Source organism: Astyanax mexicanus, chromosome 7, assembly GCF_023375975.1.
Source record: "Astyanax mexicanus isolate ESR-SI-001 chromosome 7, AstMex3_surface, whole genome shotgun sequence".
Taxonomy (NCBI): Eukaryota; Metazoa; Chordata; class Actinopteri; order Characiformes; family Acestrorhamphidae; genus Astyanax; species Astyanax mexicanus.
Window position 1 is genome coordinate 16,906,130 of NC_064414.1, and position 15,317 is coordinate 16,921,446.

At 42.7% G+C, this 15,317-nt stretch overlaps 1 protein-coding gene across 1 annotated transcript in view; it reads left to right on the plus strand.

Moving 5' to 3' along the window:
* Positions 1-335: 335 nt before the first annotated feature.
* prokr1b (prokineticin receptor 1b) overlaps positions 336-15,317 on the plus strand; it is a 43,970-nt gene continuing 28,988 nt past the window's right edge. Inside the window, exon 1 of the mRNA XM_007247407.4 lies at positions 336-409. The gene's annotated coding sequence lies outside the window, so the exon portion shown is untranslated. The remainder of the gene's footprint in view (positions 410-15,317) is intronic.

The window sequence follows — 15,317 nt, forward strand, 5'->3', positions numbered from 1 at the left end:
TTTCAAAGAAATTGATTGATCTTGCTCCTTTACGATGATATTGTAAGGACAGTTGGCAAGTTTGAGTCAATTGCTAAATATTGTAAAGCAGTTATCACCAATTGGAACAAACTTGAAAACAGAAAGACAGTGAAAGAAAAACGAGTGCATCCACCTGGAGTCAATCACTGTGTGTGTGTGTGTGTGTGTGTGTGAGTGGATGTGGGGATGTGCATGTGAGTAAGTAAGTGTGTGTGTGTTTTAGTGTGAGTGTGTGAGAGACAGATAGAGAGAGAGAGAGAAAGAGAGAGAAAGCTATTGCATCTTCATGAAGCTCCTCTCTCGCAGATTTGTAGTGAAGGAGCAACAGACAGTAGGAGCTGCTCTTCAGTTCAGGCGTGATGAGGACAGACAGGGAAATCTCCTCACGGTGAGTTTTATCCTCTAAACCTCTGTCTGTCTGTGCTGAAGAAGATTCAGCTGAATGTCTGTGTTGAGTAGTACTGGCTGGTTGTATTTGTATTTAAAAGGTAAATGTGGGCTTTCTGTGTTATTTATTTTTTTAAAGCAGCTTTTAGCTTTTAGCTCTGTTCACACTTTTCTCAGTAGAGCTTAGTGTAAATCACTGGAGACTGAACTCAACACTGTATTACTGTAAGTAATGATGAGTGACGTACAATCCTTATTTCATTTTTGGTGTGTTGATGTGTGACTGCTCGGTGTGCTATGCAATCAGATTGCAATATATATATATATATATATATATATATATATATATATATATATATATATATATATATATATATACAGTATATATGTACAGAAAACACACAGACATAAATAATAAATGACAGTCAAGGCTGGCAACGCAATCTATAATACATCACATTGAATTCTCTCTCTGCCTGATACATACAGAGACTTTGGGACTTAATGTATTAGAGTTGAAGTAGTTGAAGTAATGTAATATTTTGAAATGGAACAATGTAAAAATCTATCTGCTTTACTTCTTGAATCAATTAAGTTAACACAACAGAAATTTGGGACCCTTCATTTAGGTTGTGTCTTATGTATTTGTAGTGCAACACCTAGTAAAACATCTTTCCATTGGCTCCTACAACCATCTATTTGCATGTTGGGTGTTGCCCCCACCTTTACTCACCATCCATAAGATCTTTTAGTATATAATGTGGTACAGCTGTCTGGTGTCGGTGTTGAAGGCTATAAGAGCAAGTTACCACTTTCTCTGCTGCAGAGAGTAACCTTATAATTGCTGAATGCCACAGCCGTCACTCATGCAAATGTATGGCATCTCTACCTGTTACATGTTAGATTTAAGTCTCATATCAGTAAACTTTGTTCACCTTCTGGTCAGAACCATTAATCCAAATTCCAGTCCTGGATTTTGTTTTTGCTGGAAGTTAAAGGAACAGTTAATGTGTTTGATTGGCTATCAAATATACAAATCCTGGATTTGATTCTGCATTGAAGACAGTTGTTTGAGTAGTGTCAGTATAAATTAAGTACAACGAACTTAATTTACTTTAGTTAATTGTAAATTCACTTTATTAGTCTGTACAGTCTGTTATTTAAGCTCAAATCATTCAAGTTATTACAGTTTTTTTCAATTGTTCACACACATTGTTTTAAAGCATGTCTCAAACACAAACCAAAAATAACACACACAATAGGCAAAACCCATCAATTCTCCTGCAAACTGTATCTTTACATTCAAATCCATGTTATCTCTTCTCAAAATGGTGTTTTTTATTTTCAGATAACCCACACAAAACATCATTTGAATAAACATTTATAGGAACCAGTAATTTTCTTATCAATGTAAAACACTTCTTCTCCCTTTACTATATGGACACAAACACAATGTAGACCCAACCAACACACAGTTACACATATAGTTGTCTACATACAAAACAACAGAAGAATTTACTGTATACTGTTACAGTAAAAATAAATTCTGCTTCTGTTTAGTCCTGGCCCCAGAACCTCATCACTGTTTTACCTGAAAAACAGCAGGGAATTATCACCTAGCATTGCGATATCCAGTCATGAAACGAATCAACTGTACAAATAGTAAAATACTGTACATTTATTTTGTGCAGAAATACAAAGTATTAATACATTTCCCAAATAACTGTAACATATTTTATTTATACAATCCAACAGAACAGTCCACAGGTAATACTGTACTACTGTACTCATTTATACTGTATTGATATCTAGTACTGCAGTTTTCCAGTGAGAGTAGATTTCTTATCTATTCTCATTTCTGAAAGTCTTGATGATGGAGGCTACAGTACCTGTTCAAATTTGGCTGAGCACACCTGTTGCCCTTTCATACTAAAACTCTGATTGCAGATTGTAAATCTGTGTGAAAGGCGTTTGCCCATGTGACGAGTCAGTGTGTATAGTAGGGCCAACAAGACATTTTCTTCATGAAAATTGTGTGAAGTGTTTTTAAAAAAGTGTTTTAGAACTGCATTTTTAGTGTAAAGCAGGAACTGAGTTTGTAGTTTAGCAGAATTGGTTAAGGGAGTTGGTGCAGGGGTTACATGTTGTGGTCATTGTGTCTCAAGTACCAGTATTTGTGTGTAAACTTTCAAGAAAAAATAAGTTGCATTACAGTTTTTTGAATTGCTAACGCATTAAATGACGTGTAGCACATTTATTTAAACTGACACACAGAGGGTATAACCCCTCCGAAACTCTAAACACAAAAACAAAACTCTGCTTTACACACATTTTGCAATTTAAAACAACATGATTCTCTGCATAACACACAACCATATGACATAAAGTCACATGTTGCCATATCAGAACACTGCCATTCAAAATGACACAACATGAACTAACTGCCAAACCTGCCACCTGACCAAACACAATAACGATTAATGGTAACACTATAGCACTATAAAAATACAACATTACAACAACAGTGGAAGACACTGCCGAGAGAGAAAGAGCTGAAGGAAGAGTGAAAGAGAAGAAAAGTGAGAGAGAAGAAAGAGTGAGAGAGAAGAAGAGTGAATGAGAAGGAAGTGTGAGAGGGAAGAAGAGTGAGAGAGAAGGAAGAGTAAGAGGGGTAGAAAGAGTGAGAGGAAAGGAGGAGTGAGTGGGAGGAGGAGTGAGGGGGTAGGAAAAGTAAGGAAGAGTCAGAGGGGTAGGAAGTGTAAGAGAGAGCAAGAGTGAAAGGGAAGGAAGGGTAAGCTGGAGCAAGAGTGAGATGGAGAAAGAGTGAGAGGGGAAAGAGAGTGAGTGGGAAGGAATAGTGAGAGGTGAGGAAGAGTGAAAGGGGAGAAATATGAAAGAGGGAGGAAGAGTAAGAGTGAGAGATGGAGGAAGAGGGAGAGGGAAAAAGAGCGAGAGGGAAGGAATAGTGAGAGGTAAGGAAGAGTGAGAAGAATAAGTATGAAAGAGGGAGAAACAGTAAGAGGTGAGAAAGAGTAAGAGGTAAGAAGAGTGAGAGGCAGGAAGAGTGAGAGGGAGGAAGAGTGAGAGGTGAGAAAGAGTGAGAGGTGAGGAAGAGTGAGAGGGAATGAGTATGAAAGAGGGAGAAACAGTGAGAGGTGAGAAAGAGTAAGAGGTAAGAAGAGTGAGAGGTAGGAAGAGTGAGAAGGGGACCAAGAGTGAGAGGGAAGAAGAGTAAGAGGAAGGAAGAGTGGGAGGAAAGGGAGAGTAAGAGGTGAGGAAGTGTGAGTGTTGTACTTTCCTGCATTGACCGTTACAGATTATAAACAGACTCTCACACAGTTTGATTTTGCATTCAATTAATAACTAGTCCTTGTCTGGGGGCCCCACACAATTGCTTTCGTTTGTCTGTCATGTTGCAACGAGCCTGATTATTATCTAGCTATAGATGAGACCAGTAACTGTAAAAAGTAACAACATAATGTCTACTAAATCTCTGCTGGCTATCCCTGTAGTGCTGCTCTTCCTCTTAGGTTTTATTAACAAAACGGTCTATTTTCCTCTCCTTTTTCTTTGTCTTTCCATCTCCAGTGTCTAAATCCAACAGTTAGTTTTCCCCCTGATAACAGTTTCCCACAAAAATCTAAATGTTATTGTTTTTTAGAGAGTATAGGAGGAGTCACTGCACAGTTATGCCCACTGAGTGGCAATAAGTCAGACTGAGTGCTAGCATTATCGCTAAGTCTTGATGCTTTTGGGAAAGTGCTGCTGTGTGATTGAATGGCTGTACAAACTGATACAGATTGGAAGCTTTTACAGACTGTCAAAAACTAAATAAGTGAGAAATGGAATGCTGCTGTTCTCAGAACCAGATAAAATCCAGACACCAAACACGCTCACTTTCAGGCTCTGCTTAATGCAGTGGTTCTCAAACCTGGTCCTGAGGTTTAGAGTTTTAGAGCTTATACTTATTACAGCTCACCTGGTCCAACTAATCATCTAATTGACCCTCCCTCACTGAGGAGAACTGAGGGAACTGGGAGAACTGGAAGAGTTACAGCAGGAAAACACCATCAGCACAATGTTAGAACAGGACGAGGACTGAGAACCAATGATTTAGTGTATTTCCACAGTGTTAAAATCAGGAATTAGATTTCTGACCACATGTCAACAGACCAGTGGGTCTTTTTGTCATTTGCATGACCACTGTTTAGCTCAGCTTCCTTTTAATTGAGGATTTAGGGAGCTCAGAGTGGTCCAGAGGGGTAAAGCATTGCTTTCTCTGGGTGGGTAGATGGCGCTCTCTTCCCACATCACTCCAAAGGGCGATGTTGATCAGCGCAAGGCGTCTGTGAGCTGATGTATCAGAACCAAGTCGCAGCCTTTCCTCCAAGCGCACTGTGATGCTACTTGGCAATGCTACTTTAAATGTATCAGAGGAGGCACGTGCTAGTCTTCACCCTCCTGGTGTTGGGCCATCACTAGTGATAGGTAGAGTCCTAATGAGTGGGTTGGTTAATTGGCCTTGTAAATTGGGGAGAAAATGGGATAAAAAATTAAGGATTCACTTGTTTGTTTCATTTTCTTTGGCCGTGACTAAAGGGGCATTTAATGTCCTATTATACATTGTAAAATATTGTAATAAGGTGGGGTTGCACAGGAATAAATTGATTGGCCACGTTGTTTGGAACAGATTGTCTGCATTACATATTGTAGTCAAGCTATCATGCAAGTTATTAGTTAATAATATGATAATAAGGTGTTCTGATGTTTTTTTTTTTTGGAAACTAAATGCTATAATGTGGAAGAAGGTGATTATTCCAAAGAACTGGTGAAGGCAGTTTTGTCTCATAAACTTGCTCAATGTGGAGGGTAAGATCTTCTTTAGTGTGGTTGCACATAGAGTTGCAGCATAACTGAAAGGAAATAAGCATATTGATACGTCTGTAAAAAAAAAGGCAGGTATTTCAGGCTTTAGGTTTTTCCAGTTGTATAATAGCATAATAGCATGGTTTGGCACTAGATTTAAACAGCATGAGCAGAGAAAAGAGATTTACATGTGGTATTCTTAGATCTGGCTAATGCTTTTAAATCTGTAGTACATGCACAGTTGTGGAAGGCATTTTAATTCTTTCAGTTGAGATTCTAGATGAGATTACGAGGCTAGTAAAGGTGACCATATTTCGTTTTTCAAAAAGGAGGACACTTGGGGTAGGGGGATGGCACGGGACAGACCTATACCTTCGCTTGGCGCTTTGGGGTGTCTTTTCAAGTAATTGGTGGAACTAGGTCAATGAGTATAAGTACGGATGTAAACAGTTTACATATTCAGCCATAACCATGTAATTGTGTGACTGTAACTTTGATATATGAATAATTTTTTAACATGACAACCAAAATTGCTTTTTTGAACACATAATCTTACTCCTTTTCACATAGTCTTGCTTCTTTCAACGTTAATCCCTAAACAATAATAAATAATAATATGTTGATATTAACACCTTTTGCTTTGCGATGCTTTGTCGTGTGGAATGCAAAAAACTCTCTCTGCAGACAGACACAGCATCTTCATTTTTACCCGGTGTCATTAAATCCCGGCGAATCCCGGACATTTTTAGTAATTAAAAAATCCCGGCCAGATCATTTTTGTAGGTCCCAAAAAGAGGACATGTCTGGGAAAAAGAGGACGTATGGTCACCCAAGTTAAAGCCTATTTTGAAGACGCTAATTTTGTTTTAGTACCGGGGAGTTTGTCACATAGTGGCAATCGGATGGAAACAGGTATAATGGCAGAGTGCACAATTTCACTGTTAGCATTTATGATGGTAATGGAGGTGATTGCTACAGATTCTAAGTGGGTCATAGGTGGTGAAAGGCTGCATAATTGCACCCGGCTCCCACCAATTAGGGCATTCATGGACATGACAACACTAACAACTAATGTTTAAAGGTCACCTTCCGCGAAAATCCGATTTTTCTTGTTTTTTGTGGAATACAGTAGGTCTCCGAGTTGAATGTGTACACCTGCACATTAAACTGTTTTGCAGCCCCCATTGTCTGCAGGAGCTAAGCAAAGAAATCCCCCCTCCCCCCCTCCGAAAAACGGGTGAATTTTGAATTATCTTTCTGCCTACGTAGGCAGAAACTCACAGACCAGCCCACCTTGGCTCGAGAAACTCCCAGAGGCGGAGCTGAAGCGACGCAACATCACCGCTCATCAGTTAGGAGGTGGGAGGCAGTGAGCAGCAGAGCGGTGGAGGGGCGTCGCAGTGCTCCTAGCCAATCAGAGGAGAGATATTTGCATGCTGTTTGCATGTATGAATATTCATGAGCAAAGCTGGAATCCGGTCATTTTGGACACACCCCTAAAACAGTCCATTAAAAAAGAGCTATACAGAGACACCTGAGCACTTTTTTTTTTACAAAAACGGCTCACATGTCATTCATTCATACTAGAGACCACAACTAGACATTTTAAAATGAAAGAAAAAACGACGGAAGGTGAGCTTTAATTTCCCCGGGACTACTGGAGAAGTCAAATGATAATAGGCTCGCTCGGATAAGAGTTTAACCTAGTAAGTCAACGAGTGTATTAATTGTGGAAGGGAAGTTGATACAAGAAAGGTTTACAATAGAGAAATCATATTGAGGGGATAGTATGGAGGAAGGTGGTATAGAAAGGTAGATGGTATACTGAAGCACTGAACAATAAAGATAAGGTTGTGGAGTTGAGGAAGGAAATGGTGGAGACCATAAATATCATTGATAAGTCTTTTCTGCTAGGTAAATTAAAATTGTGAGGCTACTCAAGCAACAAAGAGGGCATTGGAACATAGGGATGTTGTGCAAAATGGGAGGGCAGGACTATGGCCAGGTGATTCATAAGCAAGGTCACATCACCAGAGAGAAGAGGTATGCTTACAGGGTTTATTCCAGAGCTAGAGGAGGAATTAATACAGGTAGAATCAGTGGGGCAGAGTAAATAGGGGCAGTGGATAAAATGGGAAAGTGTGGAGAAGGGGTGGGCACTCGAAGCAAGTCATGTAAGTTTCTATTGGGAGCTACTTATGATGTTTTTCCAATGCCACAAAACCTTGGACAGTGGGTGTGTGAGGATCCAAGTTGTAAGCTACTGTATGTGTAGGAAGTGGCACCATGAAGCACATTTTGTCAGTGAGTTTGATTCAGGGGCGTCGCACATGGAGACATAATCAGGTACTTAGATCTCTCTAAAGTGCAATGGAGAGGAAGTAGTTCGAAATTAATAACATGCCTTTTGTTAGTTTCAACACTGTATTAAGGTTGGTTTGCGAGGGGTAGAATAATAGAGGACCAGCACTGTGTGTGAAAAGAGGTGGTAAATAGACTGATGCACAAGATTGGAAGTTGTTAGTTGATGTAGGCAGTAAACTACAGATACCAAGGTGCATTGCAGTCACAGAAGCCAGATGTAGTGTTGTACTTAAAAAGGAAACAGAGTATTTTATAGAGCTAACTGTTCTGTTCAAATAAGAAGTAGAAGTAGCATACAAAAGGAAAAGGATAAAGTATGTAGACTTGGTGGCTGGGGTAAGAGAGCGGGGGTGATAAGTGTATATTAGACCAGCAGAGGTACAGTACAGTGCCTTGCAAAAGTATTTGACCCCCTTGAACTTTTCAACCTTTTGCCATATTTCAGGCTTTAAACATAAAGATAGGAAATTTTAATTTTTTGTGAAGAATCAACAACAAGTGGGACACAATCGTGAAGTGGAACGAAATTTCTGGATATTTTAAACTTTTTTTTTAAATAAAAACACTGAAAAGTGGGATGTGCAATATTATTCGGCCCCTTTACTTTCAATGCAGCAAACTCTCTCGAGAAGTTCATTAAGGATCTCTGAAAGATCCAATGTTGACCAAGGAACACATAAGCATCTCAAGGAGCACTGTGCAAGCGATCATATTGCTTTCAGCTCAAACTAAGAGAAGACTGATCAGAGATGCAGCCAAGAGGCCCATGATCACTCTGGATGAACTGTAGAGATCTACAGCTGAGATGGGAGACTCTTTCCATAGGACAACAGTCAGTCGTACATTGCACAAATCTGGCCTTTATAGAAGAGTGGCAAGAAAAAAGCCACTGTTTAAAGAAAGACATAAGAAATGCTTTTTGTACAGCAAGCATGTGGAAGAAGGTGCTGTGGTCAGAACAGACCACAATTTCAGTGTCTCGATGTGCAAAACTGATAGAGACTTGCAGCTGTAATCTCAACAAAAGGTGGCGCTACAAAGCATTAACGCAAGGGGGGCGAATAATATTGACGCCCCACTTTTCAGTTTTTTTATTTCTAAAAAAAGTTTTAAATATCCAATAAATTTCATTCCACTTCACGATTGTGTCCCACTTGTTGATTCTTCACAAAAAACTACAATTTCATATCTTTATGTTTGTTTATGTTATGTACGTTCAAGGCACTTTTGCAAGGCACTGTATGTGCTAGGGGTTTTGTAGCAAAGTCTGCCACAAGACTACTGGCTGAGTTTGAGTTTGAAAAAGGCCATGTGCTAAGGGCAGTCATGAAGGAGTTGTCAGATGTAAGTCAGTTGTTGTAGCTGAAAAGGGCTGAGGTTAGGTGGGGAAGCTAATGTGTTTGGAGATGCTACAACGGCGAGTTTGAAGGGGATGGGTCTTTGATGCCTGACTTCACTGTTGATGTTGTGGACTTAATTGAGCAAAACACTTACGAAGGGAGGTGCCTACCTGAGGACCCCCATGAAGAGCTTTCAGTGTGGTGGGTGTTTAGAATATGGATAAAGGGAATGGGCTGGTAGAAATTATTGTTCTTGTAGGAATTAATCACATACCTTACTCTGTAGGTCTGAGTACCTAGCAGTAGAGGCAATGGACCGTGAACATAGTGTTGTGCTTCTGAATTTTTGTCTGGGTCCTTGTGTTAACAGACACTCTGTACAAAGTTATTTGCAGTGTCTCCAGGATGTCTGATGTTACCGAAAATGGCATGAAAATGCTATTTATTTTCTGGTACAAATTTGGTCTAAAATATAAATTTCCTTCTTAAATCATCATGGACACCTGCTGACTCTCTTAAATTAGATCCTTCTAGATAATAGTAGCCTCTGATTGTGACTGATGGAAATTCATATCGTTTTATATTAAAAAAATACATGAATTTCACTTCTTCTGTTTTGAAACTCTTAATAGACAAACGAGGTATTCAGTGGAAAAATCTACTCTGCTTCTGGATCTTGAGATTGTGCTCTAGATTTGGTGTAAGGTGCTTGGTCTGGTCTTATTTAATCCAAAACTAATCTATTTTTAGTTTAAGAAGCTTTAATCAAAACTGAGGATTTGTGTTGAAGTATATGATAAAATATTATAGGATGATTATTTGTGTCAGTTCTATAGAATGTTCACTAACAGCACAGTTTGCTGTCATGGCGGATAATCAGCTTTCCTCTCCAGCCATCCTCTAAATAATGCTGCTTTCCCAACACACTGAAGGACAAAAGACGACACTGGCTAACACAGACTGGTATGTCATCAGCAGGAGTTTCTGGCAGATCCTGAAGGACCGGAAGTGGCTCAGGAAGCACAGAACCCTTCATTTAGAGTGAGTCAGTATTCACTGACTAGTCCAGCCTGTTGTCCAGATGTACACCAAGGTGTTTGTAGGTCTTGATTGCCTCCATGTCGACCCCCTTAGTGGAGATCGGCTACCAAGAGGCCTGGGCCTTCTTTATTTTGGCATAACTCATAGTTATCTGATGCTCATGTGTTCCTGATCAGGGTTGCAGTCCATGAACATGCCATGGTCTCCTCACTGCAGACCTAACGTATGAGTAGGTTCAGCAGCAGTCATTGTCTTCACCACGTGGGATGTCAAGACGACCAGCCAGTAGTCATTCAGCTCCTTCGGCGGTGCCTTCTTTGTTAGCTACAATTAGGCAGGTTGTCTTTCACATGACAGGAACCCTCCAGAGGTGCAGAATCAGGTGGAAGACATGTTGGATAGCAGTGGAGACTCCTGCCAAATCTCTCAGAATGGGCAATTATTATGATGATATGAATTTATGTTGACCTGTTCAACATTAACAGCTATCATACTAGACAACAGTCAAATTTCACTCTGCAAAAATAAATCAGCTTTCTAACTTGACATTGTCAATTTGCATAAAAAAAATGTTTATGTATCTTTAAGCTAAACACTGTGCAGCATTTGTGGACTGTATATCCAGGAGTTGATTGCAAATGCGTTCTTAAAAAAAGTGATTTTGGTTCTGAATGACTGAACAATAAACTGTGCTCATCAATAACATCATCTGTCAGTTTACCCTCACAGATAACTCTAAACATACAGAGAGACTAGCTTTACTATTAGTTATAAAATTAAACAAGCCTTCATACTAAGCATTGTGTCATGGTGTGCACAGAATACAGACACTCGCGGATACAGTAAAAGGGTTTGTTTCTTAAAACACAGGGCAGAGAAACGGGTAGTCGTACAGAAACACTTATATATAGGAATAACCAATATCATGAGTGGGAAACAGTCCAGAGTTCAAGCACGAGGAAGCCAACATCAGAGATAATCCAATAATCAAAAAACATGAAACAGTCCAGGTCATACACAGAAAAATCCACAATCAGAGGTAATCCAAAAATCGGCGTCGAGAAAAACAAAAGGCAAGGTCATACACGAAATAACAGAGACAAGTAATAAGTAACGTTTTGTAATGAGGTAGAACCAACAATACGTGGCACCAAGGAGTTCGTGAAGCGCCCTTAAATACCCTGGGGTAATCAATACCTGGCGGAAGCAGGTGAGGTGTCACGCGCGTAGGTGTGTGCGTGATGTCAGCGTGTGGTGCATTCTGGGTAGTGTAGTTGTTAGGCCGTAAACCTCCGTTGGAGCTCAGTGTGTCCACTGTGGTGCAGTACAAAAAGTTTTCCATTCAACTAATTACTTTGTGAAAGTATCACCTGTAGCGTTACTTTTCTTTGCATGGTTTTATTAAACACAACATGTTAACATTCATAATGAGGGAGGAAAAAGTATGTGAACCTTTGGATTTAATAACTGGTTGACCCTCCTTTGGCAGAAAAAAACCTCAACCAAACGTTTCCTGTAGTTGCAAATCATACCCGCACAACAGTGAGGAGGAATTTTGGATCATTACTCGTTACAAAACTGTTAATATTTTTGGGATATCTGGTGTAAATCATGTGCTCTCTTGAGGTCACAGCATCTCAATTGGGTTCAGGAGGTCAGGAATCTCGAGAAGGCGTATTTTCTTCTGTTGAAGCCGTTCGGTTGTTGATTTACTTCTGTATTTTGGGTCATTGTCCTGTTGCATCATCCATCCTCTGTTGAGCTTCAGTTGGTGGACAGATGGTCTTAAGTTTTCCTGCAAAATGTCTTGGTAAACTTGGGAATTTATTTTTCCGTTGATTAAGGCAATCCGTCCAGACCCTGATGCAGCAAAGCAGCCCCAAACCATGATGCCCCCTCCAACATATTTCACAGTTGGGATGATGGTTTTGATGATGGTGTGCTGTGCCTTTTTTTTCCACACATTTTCTCAACACATAGTGTTGTGTGTTCCTTCCAAACAACTCAATTTTGGTTTCATCTGTCCACAGTATATTTAGCCAGTACTGCTGTGGATACACCCACCCAAGATGGCGGCGCGTTAACACGCAGCGGCCGCTCCGGGTCCGTTAAATGGTGCTTTTGTGTTACTATTTGTCGTTTTTTCCGTTTATTTCCTGCAAATATGTGCATCGGAACACCCGTGCACATGTTCTACCACCGCCAGACCCTGCTACAGTGGAGAAATCAGCCAGAAAACACGCTACCTGACGAGGTTCTGCAGACGCTACTTGAGCTTAGCCTGCTAAGAGACCCAGGCCGCCAGCCCGCGGTGTTTCCTGACGCTGGAGCCCAGCGGAAGTGCCATCGCAAGCGGTGCGAGCGTAAGCGGAAGCGCGGAAAGAGAGCCGGGATCCGCGCGAGGCTAAAGGCTAGTCCTAGCCGGCCGGCTATACCATCGCTCTTTCTGGCAAACGTCTGTTACCTTGACAATAAACTGGACTACATCCGACTCCAGCGAACTACCCAGCGTGAGTTCAGAGACTGCTGTGTTTTGGTTTTTGTGGAATCGTGGCTGAACGACAACATTCCGGACAGCGCCATTCAGCTAGCTGGGCTAACCGCGTTCAGAGCGGATAGGAGCGCGGCTCTATCCGGGAAGACCCGCGGTGGAGGCGTGTGTGTTTACATCAACACAGAATGGTGTAACAACGCTGTGACTGTCGCCAAACACTGCTCTCCGCTGGTGGAGTTCCTGATAATCAAGTGCAGACCTTTTTATTTAGTACGGGAGTTCTCCGCCGTGCTAATAGCTGCTGTCTACATCCCACCCAGCGCTAGCATTGGTGCTAATGCTAAAGAGGCTCTGTGTGAACTCTATCGGACTATCAGCGATCTGCAGAACAAACACCCAGACGGACTGTTTATTATCGCCGAAGATTTCAACCACGCTCCCTAAATTTTGCAACGAGAGGAGCGAGCGCGTTGGATCTTGTTTACACAAACATCCGCAGCGCGTACCGGGCGGAGCCCCGCCCCCACCTCGCTTTCTCGGACCACATGTGTGTTTGGCTGACTCCAACATACACACCACTCATCAGACGCTCCAGACCAGTTCAGAAGCAGGTGAAAACCTGGCCGGCAGGCTCCATCTCTGCCCTTCAGGACTGTTTTGAGTGCACTGCATGGGACATGTTTAGGGAGGCTGCTACTGAAGGCGATTTTTTTCATTTGGAGGAGTATGCAGCATCAGTCACTGGCTACATCAGCAAGTGTATTGATGATGTCACTGTCTCCAAGACCATCACCACACGCCCAAACCAGAAGCCTTGGATGACTGCTGAGGTACGTGCGCTGCTGAGGACCCGCGACTCCGCCTTCAGAGTGGGTGACAAGGTGGCCCTGAGGAAAGCGAGAGCCGACCTGTCACGAGCCATCAGAGAGGCAAAGCGCGCACACGCCCAGAGAATCCACAGCCACTTCAAGGACATGGGTGACGCGCGGCGCATGTGGCAGGGCATCCAGGCAATCACCAACTACAGGACAATGCCACCGTCCTGTGAACGTGATGCCTCCCTCCCTGATTCCCTGAACAACTTTTATGCACGGTTTGAGGCACAAAACAACACGATGGTGAGAAAGACCATGCCCAAGCCGGACGCGCAGGTGTTGTGCCTGACTGCAGTGGACGTGAGGAACACTCTGCGCAGAGTCAACCCACGGAAAGCTGCAGGACCAGACAACATCCCCGGCAGAGTGCTCAGGGAGTGCACAGACCAGCTGACAGATGTTCTCACGGACATCTTCAACATCTCCCTGTGCAGCGCCACTGTCCCAACGTGCCTCAAGTCCACCACCATTGTCCCCAGAAGTCCACAGTGTCCTGCCTCAATGACTACCGTCCCGTTGCACTTACACCCATCATCATGAAGTGCTTCGAAAGGCTAGTCATGAGGAACATCAAGACACAACTGCCCTCTTCACTGGACCCCCTGCAGTTTGTGTATCGTCCCAATCGCTCCACGGACGATGCCATCACCACTACTCTTCATCTCTCCCTCACCCACCTGGAGAAGAAGGACACTTACATCAGAATGCTGTTCATAGACTTCAGTTCAGCATTCAACACCATCATCCCACAGAACCTCATCAGGAAGCTAAGCTCGCTCGGCCTCAACACCCCCTCTGCAACTGGATCCTGGACTTTCTGACGGGGAGACCCCAGTCAGTCCGGTTCGGGGTCAGCACCTCCAGCTCCATCACACTGAACACTGGGGCCCCCCAGGGCAGTGTCCTGAGTCCTCTGCTGTTCACCCTGCTGACTCAGGACTGTGCTGCAAAACACAGTTCTAACAGCTTTATCAAGTTCACCGATGATACAACCGTGCTGGGTCTCATCACCAAAGGCGACGAGTCAGCATACAGAGAGGAGGTGCAGCGGCTGACAGACTGGTGTACAGTCAACAACCTTCACCTGAATGTGGACAAGACAAAGGAAATGGTTGTTGACTTCAGGAGAGCACAACACACCCACTCTCCACTCAACATCGACGGGTCCTCTGTGGAGATTGTTAAGAGCACCAAGTTGATAACCAAACCTGGACCCTGAACACCAGCTCTACAGCCAAGAAAGCCCAGCAGCGTACTTCCTCTGGAAGCTGAGAAAGGCCCGTCTCCCTCCACCCATCCTCACACTCTTCTATAGAGGGACCACTGAGAGCATCCTGAGCAGCTGCATCACTGCCTGGTTTGGGACCTGCACCGTCTCTGACCGCAAGACCCTCCAGCGAATTGTGAGGACAGCTGAGAGGATCATCGGCATCTCTCTCCCCTCCATCACGGACATTTACACCACCCGCAGCATCCGCAAAGCAACCAGCATTGTGAATGACCCCACCCATCCCTCACACGAACTGTTCTCCCTCCTGCCTTCGGGAAGAAGGTACCGCAGCATCCGGTCCAGCACGAGCAGATTCTGCAACAGCTTCTACCCCCAAGCCATCAGACTCCTTAACTGCAGAGACTGAACTGATGTTTTTTCTGTACATGCGCACACACTCTTACCCCACTTACCCCAGAAAATGGAAGCACCAAAAACCCTACTACCTCACTGGACTCTATTGCACACTGTGTAATAGAGTAATTACTACCTCACTGGTCTTTTTTGCACACTGCATAATTTGCACACTGTCTTGTTATTTATTATTCTTTGTCTGTATTGTGTTGTATTGTCTGTCTGCACTTTTGTACTGTTGCACTTATTGTTCTGTCTACACTGTGTTTATGTGCACCATGGTCCCTGGAGGAACGTTGTTTCGT